Source organism: Pimephales promelas, chromosome 24, assembly GCF_988280905.1.
Source record: "Pimephales promelas chromosome 24, fPimPro1.hap1.1, whole genome shotgun sequence".
Lineage (NCBI taxonomy): Eukaryota > Metazoa > Chordata > Actinopteri > Cypriniformes > Leuciscidae > Pimephales > Pimephales promelas.
Genome location: NC_142792.1, coordinates 22,570,397 through 22,589,528, shown reverse-complemented (window position 1 = coordinate 22,589,528; position 19,132 = coordinate 22,570,397). Strand labels below are relative to the sequence as shown.

General features: G+C 43.6%; 1 long non-coding RNA gene across 1 annotated transcript in view; it reads left to right on the top strand.

Moving 5' to 3' along the window:
• The window catches only part of LOC148966930 (uncharacterized), a 461,761-nt gene that overhangs the window by 390,537 nt on the left and 52,092 nt on the right, over positions 1-19,132 (top strand). The gene's annotated exons all lie outside the window — the stretch shown is intronic.

Sequence of the window (19,132 nt, the reverse complement as noted above, 5' to 3'; positions counted from 1 at the left end):
CGGAAAAGGATGACACTGATACCGACAGACTAGACAGAGAAGTTTACTCTTGATATGGAACGTTTCGGCGCTTTTAAATGTGACAGATCGCAGTAGCACATCAGTTCAAACGGCACGTACAGTTGCCTACAACACACACCCAAGGGCACGAGCAAAATACTGTATCTGGTAATCTCCCGCTTCATATTAAACAAACTGTCAACACAGGCTTTTGCGATGCACAGAGAGACGCTGTGCTGCCTATGACTTTGAACGCGAGTTGAGAGCTTACATTTGCACTAAAAAGATACACCTCACTGATACATTTGCGTAGATTTAGCAAAAAAGATACACCTCACTGGATATCTACAGTGGCGTAGGGCGAGGGTGTGAGATGCATGAAAGCAGCTTTTGACGCGTTCGACCAGAGTTTGAATCCGCCTTTTGCCGAACTCTCTCTTCTCCTTTTTCCCAACACAGAAACCATGATATGACATTGTGCCTTTATAAAACAGCACAAGACTGTAATTAAGTAGCCTATATAGCCATTCTGTTTGTGCTACGTGATTAAAAGTGCGCACTTTGCTCACGCAGTCAGCATGGTGATCGGGTATTTTCTCCAAAATAAAAGCTCAAGGGTTTATTTCTTGCAAGTGAAGAAATTAGGACAAAACTATTGTAATTTTCCTATACAATAGTGTAAGTAAAATAAACTTTTGAAATATTCATTTTCATACAGTACATTTATAGGCTAGGCCTATATGGATTTTACGTAATGGAAATAAAAATCATTATTACATTATTATAATGATCGTTTGGCATCCAAAAACAGACTGAGACTTTATCATTTATTCTGTTGGTTGGTGTATAACTGAGATTCTGCATAGATGTCCAGAATGTTAAATATAATTGACGGATTTCGCAAAAGTTGTTAAAAAAAAACAAAAAACAACAACATTTCTTTAAGGCACACACAGACCTCAAGATTCAGTCAATGCTTCTCAACAACGGTGACAGGTAAAATATTCAAGTAGGAAAAGTTAATTACATAGACAATTCAGATCATAATTTATTCAAACCGGAATGCATGATGGGAGCCATTAATGAGTTGTGATTGGTGGCAACAAGGATTAATTTTGTCACCACAATTGAGATACACAGGCTGATATTGATATCTGTGTTTCTAAATAAATATGAGAGTGATTTGATCAGAACACATATTCCAAATTTTAAGTTAAAAGAAAAATACAGATATGTAATACAACCACAAAACTGTTGTTAACAAATTAATGCAAATCACCTAATTAAAATTCATTTTTCAGATCAAGCATGATTATGTCAAATCATAATCAACACTATCAGATCACAGACGTCTTGTTTGACTGCTTTAAATCAATAGCAGCAGATAAACAAAATTTAAAGTGAAAGTAAAAGTGTCAAGAGCCCAACTAAAGCAAACACTGATCTCCATAATGGTGACTACAATTTGTGATTTTGTCCTTCAGCGATTCTGCTTGTGATCATCAGGTGTCTTCAATAATGCTCAATCATCACTAAATTAATCACTTAATTATCTCATTAACTTTAACACTCATATCGTCCATTTGAAAGCAGGTGAAGGAGATTTACTACTAATCAAGGAACCGGCTTTACGGATTAGATGCGCATAACAATATCGTGCGATATATCGCCCAACCCTAGTGATTGGTCTTAGTTGACGTGATTGAGTGTGAAGTGTGGTGCACGTGTGGGTGCTCCTTTACCATCGCTAAGACTAGCGACGTCTGGCACTAGCTCATCCTGCTTGGTGATCACGAGCCCTGTGAGCTGTTATTGTGTGATGTTCTAAGTTAACCTAACTGACTGGTACACCAGCATTTTATCTTTGTCTAAATAAAAAATCTTTTTGTATTTTTCTATATCCACGTCTCAGAGTCTTTATATAAAGGAGACACCGAACCTGTGTGTCTTTAATAGGACCCTTTCCCTGGCTTAGCGACCAGGGTGACGTAGTCGATTTTTCTTTCTGTTTCTCTCTCTCTCTTTTGTACTGCCTGCCACACTAGGATGATGCACTTAATTAACCGAAAAAAATAATATTGGTGTGGAATATTGGACACTTCATACACTCAACTGTTGTAGCTTTAATTACGTAGTGGAGGGGGAAGGGCCAGAGGACTCCGATGTTAAATGAAAAATAACTTTAAAACATTCATACACTGCACAGATGACTACATATTGTATAAGTGAATAGTGTATAGTGCAGAGGTCTTCAACCCTGCTCATAGGGACCCACTGCCAAGCAGAGTTTAGCTTCAACCCTAATCAAACACAACTGAAACAAGCTAATCAAGCTCTTCATGATGGCTTGAAAATGTACATGCAAGAACTTGAACATGAACTTTGCTGCACAGTGGGACCCAAGGAGCAGGGTTGAAGACCCTATAATGTATAAAATGTTCCAGCCAATAGAAATATATTTGCGTTTAAACAAAAATTGCTTAAAAAAATCATAGAATAATTATCTTCAATAAGCCAAACCATGTATTGGCTTATTAAAGACTTTATACTATATTATAGACCTTATTCATGTGTGTAAAAAAAACAGTGTGGGACTGGTTTGATGCCAAAATTTGTATGGAAGAAGAAGAAGAAGAAGAAGAAGAAGAAGTATAAGTGACAATTAGCATTACAAGTACCACTAATTATTATATTGTCATTACCTTGTGCCTTAGTCATATCACCTGCAGGAGAACAGACAATTTTGTTTCAGAACATTCTTATTAAAAGTGTATTGTTATTGACAAATGAACAATTCAATTTTAAAATCTACATCTACATTACATTATAAAGAGAATATTTTATTTTATGAGTAATATTAGCCTATACATATTTTTCAACAATCTCGTCATCATTAATTTTCTATTGAATTGTTTATTTATTTATTTACATTTTACTTAAATAGTAAAATGGTAAATGGACTGCATTTATAACATTTATAAAATTAATATTTCTGACTTACTGGCATGAAGAAACAGCATTGCTACAACATATAATGTGACGGGTTTCCCCATCCTTTTTGTTGTAGGTTCTCTAAAGTCAAAAAAATAGCAAAAAAAGAGAAAAGATAAATAAAGAATCTTAAACACTGCTAACAACTGTGACACCAATAGCAATATATTTTGATAACTTGTAAGACATCATTAATATTGATTAAGCAGTATCATGAGGAAATTAATCTTACCAAAATGTCCAACAAAAAAATAGATGCTTCTTAATTCTCTCCTGCAGTCTTTGGAACAAATGTAGTCAGAACAGTAATTGTCAGTATTTATACAGTACTATACTGTATGGGGGAGGGAGTTCACATAAGTTTCACATACTATCATATATGATTTCAACAGAATGAAATTTGTTGCTGGTATTTCAACAACTTTAGCATTTGAGAGATGACAGAAACCTGTCCTCCTGCATCCTTTACCTTTCTCACACAGAACTGTTCACACTCAATGAATGCATAATTCATAACTTAAGACATAAACCAAAACACCTTAAAATACCTTTTTTGTGTGTGTGAAAAAACTCTACATCCCTGCTGAATTTTGTAAAGTTAAAATTCTAAAGCTACATTTGTAAAGTTAAAAATCATTGCAGTTTGATCTCGAGTTGATCTCAGGAGTTGTGTCATATCTACGAATCTATCATTTATTACGAAGAGTTTATTCAGTATTTTGTGTCTGTCTTAATAAGGTAAATGTAAAATCATGTTCTTTAACTAATAAAATCAATTCAAATATGAAATGTTATTTGCTCTCATAACTCTATTCACCCTATATTGATATAGTCTCTTGAGTCACCAGAATTGATTTTACCCAAAACAACAAGTTAATAACTTTTAAAGAATGACTTGATTAAAACAAAAAGGAACCAATGTTTCAGAATTTAACAAATTCTCAATTCAGGATATTGGTTTCAGAGGTAGTTAGGACATTGAGGAAATTGACGAGTGCATCATATACTTCATCAAATTCTACTTGATTCTATTGAAGTCATTTTTTGTTCCACTTTTGAATACTTAAGGACAATTAAATGTTACATTTTATGTCATTTTGTGTGTATTTTTGGTTAGATGCTTCGACTTTTAATTATGTACAAGATTTTACCACAATATGGATGCTTTTACTTAAAGGTAAAAGTCTTTGAGTTTTTGCAGAACTTGGCCCCCCCTGGCGACAAGCGAAACTGCAACAAGCGAACACATGCACGTTTGTACGAGCTGTTCATAACCAATGGAGCATAAGCCACACACATCTTTTCTTACAGTCATAATGAGGTAATAAAGTTATAAATCTGCAAGTCATTTAAAATTTATGAAAGGAAAGGCATTTGAGTAGCTAAATTACACACTTATGTGTGTGTGAGGGGGAAACGGGGGTGGTAGAAAACTTCGGTCTTTGTTTCCATCTAACTCCATGTTGAACTGTTTTATGTGCTTACTTTATCCACTTATGATTGTTTCATTATGGAAATACGTTCATGAACAATATAAGTTATTACTTTGAATAGGATCCCATTTGAGCCCTAGAGCAGACCGGAGATCTCTACATTTGTTTCCCGATGTTGACTCTCGTCTTATTCCGACGCCTGGCACTAGACAAAAGTTTTATTATCTTTGTCTGACATGGAGTTTGCGTTGGGGTTTGGAATGAACTACAAGCCGGTCTCTTTGGGGCTGTTTAAACCTGGCCACTTCATGCGTTTTCTCAGATCGGATAGCTATCTGATTTATCAAAACGATTCCATTTACAGCTGGTCACATAAATGTGTTTTTGCAAAACGGGTATAAATCCGATCTTGAATTCCCGCGCTGCGCTATAAACAGATTCAATGAAGTGCACGTCACCGAAAGCATCATAGGCTATGAGCTGCATTTTATTGATCATCGGCTAATTTCAAAATCAGCAATGACAGCAATACGAGAGAGCGGCAACAGCCCTGGTAAGATCATTTCATTTCTTTACTTTTAATGAAGATGGTAGTGTTAAGCGTCTGCGACTTAATTTCACTTTGATTTGCGATAGATTGCGGCGCGTTGGCTTGATGAATAGGCGCCCAGCTGCTCATCTGAGGTGATCATGCGTGTCGCAGTAGCGTTGTCATATCTGACTAAAATAACATGACATATAGCCTGGTTTTAACAACCAGATGCTTTTACACTTGGCCAGTTTCGTTTGGAATACGGCCCAGACCACGTCCTCAAGTGGTTTGAGCAATAGGATTCAAATCTGTCTCAAATGTGTTTCAGACGGCATTTACACCTGGTCTTTTCACGATCGAATAGCTATGCGATCACAGAAAATGCATGAAGTGACCAGGTGTAAAAGGCCCCTTTGAATCCATCTTTTACTTTTGTCGAAAGTTCACTAAAGTTGTGTCGCTCGAGTTGTCTTCTCTGATATGGAGAATGGCGGCGAATAGCTACACAAACCTGCCAGACATAGCCAGGCGAGCGTGAACGTGCATGATGTCACACCCAGTCTCAAATTCGAGCCCGAATCCCTCTTATTTATTTTACCGTACAGGATTATAGAGGTGATCGCAGTGATCAGAGAAGGGTTCATTCAGTCCATCAGGCAATTGTTTAAGCATGTATGGGTTAGAAAAACGGCTATTTTTAACATGAAATGTTGCGCAATGCACCTTTAAATAACTGGCAAACCTGAAATTATATTTAAATCTTCCTCTCTTCTTCATGTTGTACAGGCTCGGCACTACTGTGCCATCAATGCCACAGTGCCAGTGCTGCAGTGGTACTATGGAGGAAAGGACACTCGGCCAGACTCCAGGCTGGGCAGAGAGGCCATGCAGCAGCTGATGGTATCCCTGAAGACTGACAGGCAGCATGGATGGGGCCCGAACCTGGAGACACTCGTGTTCCTGTTCTGGCTGGCAATCCGTTCAGCCTACAGAGTTGTCTCCAGGGTCTTTAGCATGCCTCCACCCACAGTGCACAGAGTTATCCACAGGTTGGTGGATGAGGTGATGACTGTGCTCCCCCAATTTGTGCACTTCCCCCAAACACAGGAGGAGCTCCAAGTGGTTGGGCATGGTTTTGCTCACTTGGCTAATCACCAAGCATTTGGCAAGGCAGTTAGGGCAAAAGACAGCTTCCACATAAAAATAAAATGCCCCGGCGGCCCTGATGGTCACGATTACAACGAAAGAAAGCTCTTTCGGAGCTCCAGGGAGTCTGTGACGATCAGGGTCGCTTTATTGACATCTTTGTGGGTTTCCCAGGAAGTGTGCATGATGCACACATACTCAAGAACAGCCCTATCTACAATAGGGGGACTTACCCTCTGCTTGTCACCATCCTTGGACTGTCTGTATGTTTTGATTCACCACGTGTTCCCCTCGTCTGAGTTCTCCGCCCTCATCTGTTGCCATGGACACTCATCACCTCCCGCACAGCTGCCTGTCATTTGGTAATCACGTCACGGTGTATTTAAGTTCCTGCCTGTCTTCACTCCCTTGTCCGGTATTGTTCGTGTTATGTGTTACATGCTGTCTCCTGCCCGCTTTAGCTACCTGTTCATGAGTTTTTGTACATTAAAAGGACTTAGTGTTACTTCAGCCTTCTTCTTCATCTTCCTTAACCAACCCCGTGACACTGCTTGGGTATTTTATCCTAGCTGACGGTTGCTACCCATGTCTACAGGAACCCCTGGCCCTTATAACACCATATAAGAGGCAAGTGAGAGGCATGACGAAGCAAAGTACCATCATTCCAGAGGTCGCACAATCATTGAGTGTGCATTTGATGATTTGCTTCAGGTGGATCACAAGGAATGGGTGTTGTGAGGTTTTGCGCTCATGCACGGGCTGCACGTGAAGTCCGAGCTGAAGAAGAAGCCAGTGTCTATCAACAAACAAGAGAAACTGAACATGGCTGAGTCAGTCCTCAAGAGGAAGAGGAGGAGGATTAGGGCGAGGAAATACCATTGTGGCTTTTGAAGGCTTTTGAAAGGTGGAGAGAACTTAAAGAACTGATTTTTTTTTTTAAATCGGACGCCGAGGTTGCAATGTTTCTTCTGGACAGTTGGGTAGCTGCTAGAGCTGATTTATTTGGATGTGAACTGTGTGCGAAAATATCCTTCTTAAAAATATATGAGTGAAGCTTGACTAAACTTGGGTAGCTCTAGCTAACGGAGGGAACATTATGCTGAACAGAGTGAATATCAGATTGTAGGGATTTAGTGTGTGAATTGCGTTTGCATCTTGATACATGAAACTGGAGGGCGAACTAACTCTAACTCTTTAGTAACTCTTTCTTCTCTGTGTCATTGTTTCCCTTTACATGCCTTTGAATGCAAAACTCTGCAGATTTACTTTATTTCTACAGTGATTTAATAATACAAATAATACAAATGTAGTTGTGTAAGTTACTATTATACAAACCAAAGCATGTGTGTGTGTCTATGTGTGTAGTTGTGCAAAGGTCAGCTCCCTTTGCTGGTTGTTACTTTATTTTTTGTCGTGGTGTGGTTATCAGGTAAGGACGCCCCTTAAGCTTCAATGCTCAGGGATCCCTGGGGGTACTTATCCAGCTCTGTCCGCTTGGTCCCAGACAGGAAGGGCAGAGGATGTGACAGAGAGGGCCTCTGCATGAGGTGCATTTAGTCCTAAGGCATTTAAAACAATGCCTGTAATTTGCTCTTTTAGATATGTGTGACGCAACGGCGAACACACAAAGCGTTTTTAAAGGATATAGCGTGCCGGATGGCACAGTACAACAGCAGGCTGAAGGTGGCGTCCGGTTGAAAACAGCTTGTTCTTGTTCTTTTTCTCAGCGGCTTGTTCCGCTGAAGGCTTTTCGACGGCGATGAGAGGGCTTGTTCAGAGATCAGCGAAGTGGTGAGTTCGCTGAAGATGAATAAATCTGAATACCTAGGCTGAATGGGTCATGTAAACACATAAGCCACGCCCATTCTGGTGGGCTCTGGGCCAGGGCGTGAATCGACCTGATTAGTTTGCGTGTCTGAGCCGCCTCACCATAGGTTCATGCAGTTTCCGCAACACAGCAAATGACCGTGCAAGTCACTCATCTGTGTCTACTGTGCAGCTGCACTGGATTTTAAAAACTTGGCTTCAATATACTCGAGAAACGTTTTCCCAAAGCGTAAGCTAGCCTTAAGCAATAAAAGAAACTTCCCGAAAAGGAAGTCGATTGCAGGGACGTCTGAACTGACAGACGTCGCAGGGATACAGTGACAGATAAAGAAGGTCAACCGTTCTCTGAGATTTGTTTTCATGATTATCGAATGTAAGGAGTTTTATCTCTAAAAACTGTTAAGCTTATAGGGCTAGTATATGGGGCATAGAATAATGAAAATAAAAATCGCTAGTTAATACCACTAACAAGGCTCAAAATAGCCCAACACTAACACGGCAGCATAATCAGGGTCCCTACATGCAAACCAAAGCATTGAGAATGCTGTAAGTGTACAGACCGTTTAATAAGAAGATATTTTATAAAGACAGTCCACTTCGCGAATACAGGCAGGAGCCATATTTGGAAAACAGTCTCGAGCAGTCGAACCACGAAGGCCGAGCCAAGTGCGAGCCTTGTGAGTGGTATTAACTAGCGATTTTTATTTTTATTACTCTATGCCCCATATACTAGCATTATAAGCTAAACTGTTTTTAGAGATAAAATTCTTTACATTCGATAATCATGAAAACAAATCTCAGAGTGTTACGAACTGCTCCGAGACTGGGAGATGTAGATCTAAATGCAGCTTTAATATAAGAATAGTCGTACAGGCAGGGTCGAGAATCAGCAGACAGGACAATGGAGAATACACAATGGGAATCCAAGAAGCAGGCAGAGGTCAGGGCAGGCAGCAATAATCAAAATCCAAAAAACAATCCAAAGACAAAAACCAGAAACCAAACACGGAAAACGCTCAGAAATGCAGTGTAACACTTAAACAAGACTTCGCAAACACTGAATGTGAACACAAGGTATATATAGACACACTAACAGGATGAGACACAGGTGAATGCAATCAGTGAATGAGGTACAGGTGAATGTGATCAGTGATGAGTCCGGGCAGTGAGTTCTGGGAAATGTAGTTGTGAGGGAAACATGAACATCTGGTGTGGAGTGCCCTCTGGTGACTCTCAAGGGCACTCCACCTGGTGACCGTTACATAGCCCCCCCCCAAAGAGCGGCTTCCAGACGCTCCAAAAACAGTTCAGGAGGGAGGTGGAGCGGAGGCGGATCCGGGGGAGGGATGGAGGGCCAGGCCTGTGGAGCAGAATAGGGCCTGGAGACTAGGACGGAAGACCAGGGTGGAGCAGGCTGTGCAGGCGGCCAGGGCGGAGCAGGCTGTGCGGGCGGCCAGGGCGGAGCAGGCTTTGAGGGCGGCCAAAGCGGTGGAGACCCCTCGGGCGGCCACGGCGGTGAAGACCCCTCGGGCGGCCACGGCGGCGAAGACCCCTCGGGCGGCCACGGCGGCGAAGACCCCTCGGGCGGCCACGGCGGCGAAGACCCCTCGGGCGGCCACGGCGGCGAAGACCCCTCAGGACCAGACACCGGCTCAGGAACAGACACTACATCAGAAATGGTCACAAGGATAGACACAGACACAGAAACAAACACTGGATCGGGGGCAGACACTGGATCGGCCATCTTTTCCGGAGACACTGGATCGGCCATCTTGTCCGGAGACACTGGATCGGCCATCTTGTCCGGAGACACTGGATCGGCCATCTTGTTCGGAGACACTGGATCGGCCATCTTGTCCGGAGACACTGGATCGGCCATCTTGTCCGGAGACACTGGATCGGCCATCTTGTCCGGAGACAATGGATCGGCCATCTTGTCCGGAGACATTGGATCGGCCATCTTGTCCGGAGACACTGGATCGGCCATCTTGTCCGGAGACACTGGATCGGCCATCTTGTCCGGAGACACTAGATCGGCCATCTTGTCCGGAGACACTGGATCGGCCATCTTGTCCGGAGACACTGGATCGGCCATCTTGTCCGGAGACACTGGATCGGCCATCTTGTCCGGAGACACTGGATCGGCCATCTTGTCCGGAGACACTGGCTCGGAGGCGGCCATCTTGTCCGGAGACACTGGCTCGGAGGCGGCCATCTTGTCCGGAGACACTGGCTCGGAGGCGGCCATCTTGTCCGGAGACACTGGCTCGGAGGCGGCCATCTTGTCCGGAGACACTGGCTCGGAGGCGGCCATCTTGTCCGGAGACACTGGCTCGGAGGCGGCCATCTTGTCCGGAGACACTGGCACGGAGGCGGCCATCTTGTCCGGAGACACTGGCACGGAGGCGGCCATCTTGTCCGGAGACACTGGCTCGGAGGCGGCCATCTTGTCCGGAGACACTGGCACGGAGGCGGCCATCTTGTCCGGAGACACTGGCTCAGAGGCGGCCATCTTGTCCGGAGACACTGGCTCGAAGGCGGTGACGTGAACAGAATCTGGATCAGCAGAAGTGATTTGAACATTCTCTGAATCGGCCATCTTGTCTTTAGACACTGGCTTGGCAGAAGTGACGTGAAGCATCTCTGGCTCGGCAGAAGTGACATGGAGCGTCTCTGGCTCGGCAGAAGTGACGTGGAGCGTCTCTGGCTTGGCAGAAGTGACGTGGAGCGTCTCTGGCTCGGCAGAAGTGACGTGGAGCGTCTCTGGCTTGGCAGAAGTGACGTGGAGCGTCTCTGGCTCGGCAGAAGTGACGTGGAGCATCTCTGGCTCGGCAGAAGTGACGTGGAGCGTCTCTGGCTCGGCAGAAGTGACGTGAACAATCTCTGAATTTGCAGAAGTACATTGAAGAGTCTCTGAGTCGGCCATCTTGTCCATAGACACTGGCTCGGAGGCGGCCATCTTGTGCATAGACACTGGCTCGGCAGAAGGAACGTGAACAGTCTCTGAAACGGCCAACTTGTCCATAGACACTGGCTCGGCAGAAGTGACGTGAAGCGTCTCTGTCTCGGCAGAAGTGACGTGAACAGGCTCAGACTCGGCAGGGCTGACATGGAACTCTGGCTGGGCTGTCTCGGCGGGACGAGACTCTGGCTGGGCTGTCTCGGCGGGACGAGACTCTGGCTGGGCTGTCTCGGCGGGACGAGACTCTGGCTGGGCTGTCTCGGCGGGACGAGACTCTGGCTGGGCTGTCTCGGCGGGACGAGACTCTGGCTGGGCTGTCTCGGCGGGACGAGACTCTGGTTTGACGGTCTCTGGCTGTACGGTCTCTGGCTGGAAGGTGAGCGGGGGCTCGGCAGGGCTGACGGTGAGCGCGGGCTGTGGAAGCTCTGCTGAGACGTGACGAGGCTCTGGAAGCTCTGCTGAGACGTGATGAGGCTTTGGAATGAAACTCTCTTCACAAACGGAGACCGCCTCTCTCCAGTTCAGACCCGAGAGATTGGGGAGCTCCCTCGGGTTGACCTCCTTAGCCCCTAGCTGGTAACACAGCTTAATAGCCTCATCACCGAGAGAGCAGGAGGCAGCGAGAGGAACAAACCCCCAGGTATACTGGAACAGATCACGGCTATCCAGGGCCAAGGCCGCGATCTGACCAGCAAACTCCCGGATTTGTGCTGCTGGATTCATTTGTTGGTCGGTTGTTGCTGGATCTCGGTGTGGCGAAGTCTTCTGTTACGAACTGCTCCGAGACTGGGAGATGTAGATCCAAATGCAGCTTTAATATAAGAATAGTCGTACAGGCAGGGTCGAGAATCAGCAGACAGGACAATGGAGAATACACAATGGGAATCCAAGAAGCAGGCAGAGGTCAGGGCAGGCAGCAATAATCAAAATCCAAAAAACAATCCAAAGACAAAAACCAGAAACCAAACACGGAAAACGCTCAGAAATGCAGTGTAACACTTAAACAAGACTTCGCAAACACTGAATGTGAACACAAGGTATATATAGACACACTAACAGGATGAGACACAGGTGAATGCAATCAGTGAATGAGGTACAGGTGAATGTGATCAGTGATGAGTCCGGGCAGTGAGTTCTGGGAAATGTAGTTGTGAGGGAAACATGAACATCTGGTGTGGAGTGCCCTCTGGTGACTCTCAAGGGCACTCCACCTGGTGACCGTTACACAGAGAACGGTTGTCTATGTACCAATATGTAATTAGGCCAAAGGTTCATTTTGCGCTGGAGTTGTGCTTTAAACGAAACTTCCCTAAAGGAAGCATATTCTCGGCATTTATGGCCAACAAAGAAATGTAGTAAAATTCGAATGGTATTTTATTTTTCCGAATAATAATTACAGATCGAATAGTCATGCACACCCCTACAGACACTCTGTGTTTGAAGGAATTGGCTGGTGCATCAAATCAAGCACTACGTAATCACAGGTAAACTGTCTGAGTTGTTTGTAATGAGAAGTGTACCACAAAAGAGCAATGGTTTGCAGACAGTTATAAGAGTTGATGTTACAAATCTGTCTTTTGGATATACTGTGTGAACTCATTGTCCCATTAGCTCAGAGAGGTTTATTTTCCCTTTAATAAGTTTTGTCAATTGTTTTGTTTATTGGTCTACTTCTGGCTTCTCTTTCAAATAAATCTTGCATTGGGTTAGTCAATCAAATAATTATTTTGTCCTTCTTTCCCATCTTTATGAATTAAGTTGCATTGATGAGGAGTTATCACAAACTAAGACTGTTTGGTTGTACTATCTTACAATCAATATAAATTTATGGTGTCAATGTAAATTTCTTCAGTATTAAGCTGTCATCTGAAAACTGACAGGTTTAGTCAGGTGATTTCCATATGCTGTATAACCGGTAAAGCAGGTGAAGTGTAAAGTATGCTTTCACTCTAATTTACTTTCTGTTTATTTATTAAATTTACATTTATTCATTTAGCCGACGCTTTTATCCAAAGTGACTTGCAAATGAGAACAATAGAAACAGTTAAACTAACAGTAGGACAACAATACACAATGGTAATTCAAAGTGCTTTACATACGAAATTAAAATAATCAGAAGAAAAAAGAATAATTAAAGCAGTTAAGAATAAAAAATAATAAGTGCAAACAGTCGGACGAACAGTGGCATAGTGCTCATTCAGTAAATGCATACATACTGTAGCTAAACAGAAGTGTTTTGAGTCTGGATATGACTGTGACTACTGTAGGACCACATGCGATCTCCTCTGGAAGCTGGTTCCAGCTTCGGCTTGAATGAAAGCTGACTCTCCATTTTAAGACTCAACCCTTGGTATTTCTAGCTGATGTGATCCTACTAAGGTTGTGTATTTGATGACCTATTTTTGAAGTGATTCTCAGAAATGAACACACACACACACACACTCAGTCAATCACTGGCTCACACCCACAGTAACCTAAAGCTTTAAAAAAAGGCTCTCACAGTTATGTAGTGTATCTTTTATCTATTATTCCCCCATTTTTGAAGGGGCTACGGATCTTTGAATAAGGTACAAAACAGGTTGCTAGTGTTTGTGGCACACACGTTAATAACTTTAGATCAAATTACTAAGGCCAGTGAATTGTGTCTGGAATGTCTCTGTTCTCAGTTATGTCGCCAATTTCAGCAGTACTGATTTAAAGAAATATTTTTTCTTTTTTTAATAAGGAAATGTATACCCCACTCATAATTGCTTCAGTATTAAGCTGTCATCTGAAAACTGACAGGTTTAGTTAGGTATGCTGTAGAACCGGTAAAGCAGGTGAAGTGTAAAGTATGCTTTCACTCTAATTTACTTTCTGTTTATTTATCACATTTACATTTATTAATATAGCAGATGCTTTTATCCAAAGCGACTTACAAATGAGAGCAATATAAGTAGTTAAACTAACATTAGGACAACCATTTGCAAGTGCAATGACCCCTCTCAGTTTCATCTAACGCAGGCCATGATTTCTTTCGATTTTTTTTTAGATAGAGTAGAAGAGAAAATGTTAGTGTTACTGGATCAAGTGCTGCCGAAAAAGAAGCATCTTCAGCTGTTTCTTGAAAGTGGCTACTGACTTAGCAGCTCTGGTTGAGTTGGGCAGATAATTTCACCAGCAGGGAACAGTCATGGTAAAGGTCAGAGAAAGAGATTATGTGCCTCTTTGAGATGGAACCACAAGATGACATTCGCTCGCAGAGCGCAAGGATGTGGATGGCACATAAGTCTGAAGTAATGAGTTTAGGTAAAAGGGAGCAGTGCCAGTGGTAGTTCTGTAGGCATACGTCAGTGCCTTGAATTTAATCTCGATTGGTTTCCAACGAATCGGCTAAAAAATATCCTCGATATACATATATAATTACAAAATAAAAATACAGCATATAATATAATAGACCTTAACAGCATTGTGACTACATATAGAATTTTCAAATATTGTGTTAACTATCAATGCAGTATTACTGTGGAGTTACTTTCGTTATCATGACTTTTAGAATTTGATCTAGAACTAAAAACTATCTAAAACAAGAAGTTATAAAAGTAAAATCACACCAAACAAGGACTTATTTCTGAAATGACTTATCCGAAATGAAATCTGACTATACTCTTCGTACAGTGTTGTAAACTGATTTTGAAGGCTTACATAAATATATCTGCACATTACTCAAATAACTTAAAAAGGTCGCATAATTCCCATAATCAAAGAACATTCTTTGAACTCACAAAACCAGCTTGAATTATCTAGAAACTATTCCAGCCTTAGGTCTTGTTTTTGTCACATGCCTGTCCTGTCTTGTGTAGCATGTGTGATGTTTTGTGTTCCTGTTCCGATCCCACCTTCCTTGTTATCTCATTATTGGTTTTATTTGCCCCACCTGTTGATCCCTCATTACCTGCCTGATTTGTCCCTTTTTATAAGATCCTTGGTGTTTGCAGTCTGTTGTTGGAGGCTCGTTGTATTGCGTTTCCTTGACAGACACACACAGGGAGGCGAGGGAAGCTCATTTGGCTGGGTAACTGAGGAACGCGGAAGGTTTGAACTCGAATTATTGGTTACTGCTAACAGAAATAACTAATACCAACTGTACAGTGAATGTAAGCTGAACTATGTCAGATGAGTCAGATGGCCAAGTGTCGGATAACGAATGTTTGGATGAAATTTTGTGGTAAGAAGTCAGGGAAAAAAGGGTACACCAAGATCAGATAGTGGATCTGAACCTGAATCTACTGTCACGTTTAAAAAGAAAAGCAGACCTGAAAAGGATGAAAGTAAGATTAAGGATTAGCGGATGATTAAAGAAACATGGAAAGTGTTGTATTTGAACAAAAGGGAGGGCCACACTTACACCCAATACATATCACTAAAGCAATTGAAAGAGATAGGGAAAATTAAGCATGCACATTTCAAGAGAAATGGAAGACTGAAGGGAGATGATCTTAAAGAAAGATGCATTGAATATAAGGCCACAATAACATCACACATTCCGGGAGAAATGTCAAAAAAGAGAGGAGTTATAACTGGAATTCCAATGTCAGTTTCTATTGAAGAAATTAAAAATAGCCCGAAAGGAGGAGATATTGTCATGATTCTGCCTTCTTGTCCTTGAATTCCTCTAGTCGTGAGGCAGGATCATGACAGAATCATGTTTTGTGTGCAAGCGCATGGCCTGTTTGGGCCATGTGCTTGTGTTGTCTCGTTAAGTTACCCCGCCCCCTTGTTATCCTCGTCTAGTGCTTCATTGTCTAGTCAGCTTCACCTGTCCTCGTCATTAGTGTTCCCTATTTTATCCCCTTGTGTTTGCTGTCCTGTGTCGGTTCATTGTTTGATGTTGCATGTTTCAAGCTGTGAGTAATTCTTTGAGTAAGCTGTTATTTGAGAAGAGTCTGTTCATGTTGTAGTTTTGTTTCTGTCTTAGTTTCTAGTCTTAGTCTGGTGTGTTCTACCCTGCCTTGTTTTGCCCCCTCGTGGGTTTTATTTTCCTGTTTGTTACAAATAAACCCCTTTGCACATCATCTGCTGTCTGCTATTGGGTTCATCAGCCATCCACATAACAGAATGAACCGACCAACAAGAAACCCAGCAGACAGCAAGCCTATTTATCCTACTCTGCAGTCGTCAGACCCCGAACGATGGTGGCAGTCGGCCGTCACCGACAGCCTGGAAGGCAAGCTTCCTTTCCCTCCTCAGGGAGAGTTGACCCTGAGGAAGTACGCCCAGGTCGTGGAGAAGAGGAGGTTTTTCTTGCCGGAGATTCTGGTCAACCGCTACTTCATCGCGGGTCTTAACGTCCATCCTCCTCTAGCTGAACGTGAGAGACTGGTCAGCCGCCCGTTCCACAAGATGGTGGACAGTCTGTCACAGAGGGAGCTGCAGGGTGCTACAAGGTCTTCATCTCCCGCTACACTTCCTGTGATCCCTGAGTGTCGTCTGTTAGCCGTTGCTACACTTGGGGACCAACCCAGTCTTGCCGCGACTTCTGAGACACCTTCCACGTCCATCAGTCTTCATTGTAAGCGTGGAAGGCACCCGTCATGGGAGTCAGCATCAGAGTCTTCCTGCCCGGAATCCTCCTCGCCTGCAGTGAGCTCACCTGTTCCGGTAACAGTTCCTGTTTCACCCCCCTCTCCGGTCACTAGTCTGGCTACCTACTCCGCCCCACGACCCAGGAGGAAGAAGAGGAGGAAAGGACCTTCTGGTTCTCCGTCTCTACCCCCTCCTGAGCCCGTGATGGCTCTCCAACCCGCCGCTGAAGTCGGAAGCGCTGTTCCCTGTCCCGCTGCTGTAAGTGTGGCTCCGGTTGTTGCAACAGGAGACGCCGTTCTACAACCTGCTGCAGAAAGCGCCTTTTCCCAGTCGGCGTTGGGGAGATCCATTCCAGAGACTTGTACTGTGAATGTCGTCTCTGAGTCTTCTGCCGTGTCTGCAGAAGAGAGAGCAGCAGTCGATTCCGCTGCAAGGGCGGTGGTACAGTCCGTTTCGGCTCATCAGGAGATGCCAGTCATCATCGCTGCCAGAACCCTGTCCGAGTATTTATCCCGTCTGGCCAGAATTCTTGATGTCCCAGTCAGTCCTGTCTCGTCCCCAGTCCCTGTTTCAAATGCTATACAGAGCACAGATCCCAAGCCAGCTGCAGTCTTCGCTGATCCCAAGTCTGCTACACCGAGCACAGATCCCAAGCCAGCTGCAGTCTTCACTGATCCCAAGTCTGCTACACAGAGCACAGATCTCAAGCCAGCTGCTGTCTTCACTGATCCCAAGCCTGTTGCACAGAGCACCGTTCTCAAGTCATCTAGTGAGAGTCGTGATCGCAGTCCAACTGCAGTGAGCGCTGGTCCTAAGCCAGCTGACTTAGATGCTGATCCCAGGCCAGCTGCCACTAAGACTGCATCCCCGTCTGTTCTGGTCTCCCCTGGCTCCTCCAATTCCCGGTCTGTTTCCCCATTTGTCCCTGTCCCCACTGTTCCTGGACTTCCGTTTGTTTCCCCTGTCATGGCTCAACCCCGGACTGTTTTTCCCTTGTCCCACAACGCTCCTCCCAAGCCTGCTCGGTCCTCTTGTCCTAAGCCCACTCCCCGTGGTCCCAGGACCCCTGTCCCGCCCACCCACCCTGGACTGTCACGCAAAGACTCTGTGTTTCCTCCACCTCCTCTGCATTGTATGTTCTTTTTGATATTCCACCCCAACCCTGTCATTGTGTATTCTTGTATGCCCTTGTTAGTTTTTGCCATGTACTGTTGGTTTGTGTCTTTGTCACAGTCTGTCATGTCCCCGTGTTTAATGTCCCCTTGAGGAGCGTCTGGTAGCCGCTCCTTAAGGTGGGGGTTCTGTCATGATTCTGCCTTCTTGTCCTTGAATTCCTCTAGTCGTGAGGCAGGATCATGACAGAATCATGTTTTGTGTGCAAGCGCATGGCCTGTTTGGGCCATGTGCTTGTGTTGTCTCGTTAAGTTACCCCGCCCCCTTGTTATCCTCGTCTAGTGCTTCATTGTCTAGTCAGCTTCACCTGTCCTCGTCATTAGTGTTCCCTATTTTATCCCCTTGTGTTTGCTGTCCTGTGTCGGTTCATTGTTTGATGTTGCATGTTTCAAGCTGTGAGTAATTCTTTGAGTAAGCTGTTATTTGAGAAGAGTCTGTTCATGTTGTAGTTTTGTTTCTGTCTTAGTTTCTAGTCTTAGTCTGGTGTGTTCTACCCTGCCTTGTTTTGCCCCCTCGTGGGTTTTATTTTCCTGTTTGTTACAAATAAACCCCTTTGCACATCATCTGCTGTCTGCTATTGGGTTCATCAGCCATCCACATAACAGATATTGTGGATGCAAAGCGATTGACCAAAGGAAAAGAGAAATGAGAAAGTATGTCCATACTAATATGGTTTAAGAATGAAATAACTTCTAAAGTTCAAATGGGCTTCATGTGCTATTCAGTAAGAGAGTATAATTCCACTCCCAACGAGATGATTTAAATGTGAGAGATTTGGACATGTAGCTGCTCCGTGCCGAGGCAAACTTAGGTGTGCTAAATGTGGAAGTCAGCATGAGTATGGGCAATGTGGGGATAATATAGAGCTAAAATGCTGCAATTGTGGAGGCCAACGCAGTGCAGCATACGGTGAATGTGTGAAACAAAAGGAAGCCAAGGAAGTTCAGAAACATAAGATGACTCATAATGTTTCATATGCTGAGGCAATCAAAAGCATTGTGAAAAAATAATAATGAAGAGAAATCAGCTCCTATATATCCTCTAGAAGCAAGGAGTGCAGATAGCAATAGACCAAGCACAAGCACAGAGAGTAAAAAGAAATCCTATAGGGAAAATAAACCAACAGAACAAGACTGACAGGACAACTAGTCTAAACTGCTGTGAATGTAAGACAATCTCAGATTACACTGCTGATAAAGATAAATGAGTTGATTGCTTTTATGTGTTCAGTGGTTAATGTCACTGTAGACTTGGAATTATAGCCCTTCGTTTTCCCCGTTATTATTTAATTCTCACGGGACCGGACACCAGTTATCTTGCCAAGTAAAAATCTTTATTCTTATATGTCAGGAGAGAAACCCAGAGAAGATGTTATATTCATGCCAGGTCTATGCATTTCCCTGTTTCTCTACTGTAGTACAGTATAACTGGGTTTAAATACACAACTGAGTGACTTTCGATTTCCTTGTACGGTATAAAAACTTGTTTTTAGCAAAAGTTGCT